This window comes from Muntiacus reevesi, chromosome 5 (genome assembly GCF_963930625.1).
Source record: "Muntiacus reevesi chromosome 5, mMunRee1.1, whole genome shotgun sequence".
NCBI classification, from domain to species: domain Eukaryota; kingdom Metazoa; phylum Chordata; class Mammalia; order Artiodactyla; family Cervidae; genus Muntiacus; species Muntiacus reevesi.
In genome coordinates, this window is record NC_089253.1 from 71,300,303 (window position 1) to 71,303,358 (window position 3,056).

Here is a 3,056-nt window from a genome sequence, read left to right on the forward strand (position 1 = left end):
ATGCTGGTGAGAAATTGCTACATACTCTAAAAGCCCACAGGAGATTCTGTCTGTCAACTGGTTTTCCTCTCTTTCTACCTCCCAGCCAAGCTTCAGAGGAAACTCTTTTCATGTGAACTGGAAAAGATGAATTTCTAACTTCATTGAGAGCTTGAAAACCTTAAATCCTCCTTGAAAAAAAACCTGCCTCTCCAGAATCTTTGGTCCCAAAGAATTAGAAAGCTTTTTTCTTGGGCTGTGGAGTGGTTGCATTATTAACTATGATAACTTAAGTTGCTGAATAGAAGGATGTAATAAATCTGAAGGTATTTGTTCTGGTTTGTGACTAAGCAAAATTGAATAATATTAAATCAGATGTTGTTATAAACACATGAAATGGCACGTTTTTTTCCCAGCTTGGGGCATTGTGGCATGAAGCTTCTGGGAATCTAAAAAAAAAAAAAAAAATGTTTTTATATTCTTGCATACTGTCTCTGGTTTCTGCTAGGTTTTCTTCTTTTTGAGCATGAATGCTAAATAAACATGCTTATGTTTAGATCTTTGTGTTTTCCCAGTAAGTTAGCAAGGCTGACTAGTGATGTTATTACTCCTTTGCAGGCTGTTCTATGGGGTAGAAGGAAAGGCCTGGGATGTATGTACGTATGTGTGTGTTTGTGTGTCTGTTGAATGGAAGGGATGACTGGCATCCTACTACCCTGGCATGTCTGGATTGGAGGGATTCTTAGACACAAGCTAGTTCACCAACCTCCTCATGACCCTGGAGAGAGTGGCACAATTGCCTCTGGTAAGTGGTTATGTTGGCCTTGAGCTTCTGCTCCAAAGGGGTGGTGAAGCTGCTGTGTGGTGCACAGAAAGATGAGAAAAAAGCTACAAAGAAATCATGACATACAGAGTATCAAAGAGCGATTATGGTTTTTCTTGTGTTAGTGCTTAGGGGTAATCTTTCTTTCCCTAGTTTCCAGGTGTATTATTTTTCATAATGGAGAAAATAAATTGATATTCAAAGCATAACTATAGCCTTAAAAAAGTTTGAGCATTTAACAATCACCTTTAAGAAAGATGATTTGGGATTTTGATAGCATTCTACAAATTGTTTAGAGCCACATTGTCCAACATGGTAGCCATTAGCCATGTGGGGTTCCTGAAATATGACTGATCCCCCCCGAGATGTACAATATGTGAGTGATGCACACCCAATTTCAAATACATAGTGCAAATAAAAGAGTGCAAGATAGATCAGCAATAATTTTTATAATGATGATGCATTGAAATGGTAAGAAATTGGAAATATTGGATTAAATTAATTATTTTTTAAAATTTATTTTATTGAAGTATAGCTGTTTTATAATGTGTTAATTTCTGCTGTATAGCAAAGTGATTCAGTTATACATGTATATGTATACATATATAATCTTTTTCATATGCTAAGTGGTTTATTATGATTATTACAGGATATCGAGAGGCGTTTCCTATTCTATACAGTACGACCTATTGTTTATCCATCTGTATATAATAGTTTGCATTTGCTAATTCCAAACTCACAAGTCATCCCTCCCCACCCTCTCCCTTTGGCAACCATAAGTCTATTCTCTATGTCTGTGAGTCTGTTTGTGTTTCATAGATACATTCTTTTGTGTCTTATTTTAGATTCTACATATGAGTGATATCATATGATATTATTCTTTCTCTTTCTGACTTACTTCATTTAGTATGATCATCTCTAGGTTCATCCATGTTTCTGCAAACGGAAACAACCTAAATGTCCATCAACAGATGAACAGATTAAGAAGATGTATACAATGGACTACTACTCAGCCATAAAAATGGATTAGCTATTAATAAATTAGTATAATTATTTTCACTTTTTTTCTTTTTAACCTTTTTGACACGGCTACCAGAAAATTTAAAATGATGTATGTGGGTCTTGTATGAAGAGAGATTAGCATTCTTTTCGTCAAGAGTTCGGAGGCCCGGACAACACACACATAGTTAAAGCATTGCTACCTATTTTGTAACATCTGAACATGGTTTTGAGAAAGGAGTGACAGCTTAATGAGTGTGAGGTGTCGTTTTAGGATGATACAATGGTTCTGGATCCAGATAGTGGTGATGGCTGCACAATATTGAGAATGTACTAAATATCACTAATGGTAAATTTTATGTCATGCGTATTTTATCACACACACATGCACACAATTACATATGTGGCTTATATTCTGCTTCTGTTTTCATGTGCTTAAAGAGGTAGGGGGTATGGCTTTGCTTAAAATAGTGTCTCTAGAAATACAGAGGGCTTCCCTGGTGGCTCAGTGGTAAAGAATCCACTTGCCAATGCCGGAGACATGGGTTGGATCCCTGGGTTGGGAAGATCCCCAGGAGAAGGAAATGGAAACTGACTCTGGTTATCTTGCCTGGGAAATCCCACGATAGGGGAGCCTGGTGGGCTACAGTCAGTGGGGTTGCAAAGAGTCGGAAATGACTTTGTGACTGAACAACAAGAAATAGAGAAAAAGGTGGAAAGAGGTAAGGATGGACTGAAGATGGTTGGGAGAGTTTAGAACTCTTTTCTCTCTCCCTTTGGTGAAAATGTTAACACTTTTCATGAAGCCCCTGGAGGCCTCAGATTCACGCGGTCCCTATCTCTTCGCAACGCCTTCGTCTAACTTGTCTCATTCCACTTTTCCTCCACACTTGGCATGCTGCCTACTGCAGGGTTTCTCACTAAAGATAACTCCTTCCCTAAAATTCCTCACAGTTATGTGGTGTTAAGGAATTAGGGATCTTGACAGTTGAAAATAAAATAGAACACTCAGATCAGGCTCCACAAGCCTCCTGCCTCCCAGATACTGTTGACTGAGAAAAATGAAAGTCTTATCTCTGCATCTCTGGAATCCAGCTTCTTCAGCGTACACCTCAGGAGGCAAAATGGATCTGTGGCGTCAGGAGTCAGGACAGTGGTCCTGGAGGCTGGAAGTGAGAGGAGGTGGCATTGCCCAGCTTGGGGCATCGGGAAGGGCTTGTGAGTGTGGCCAATATTCTCATCTGGGTGCTCCTTC

At 39.0% G+C, this 3,056-nt stretch overlaps 1 pseudogene; it reads left to right on the forward strand.

The window, feature by feature from the left end:
- Window positions 1-1,921: 1,921 nt before the first annotated feature.
- LOC136170162 (U6atac minor spliceosomal RNA) lies at window positions 1,922-2,034 on the forward strand (annotated as a pseudogene).
- Window positions 2,035-3,056: the final 1,022 nt, after the last annotated feature.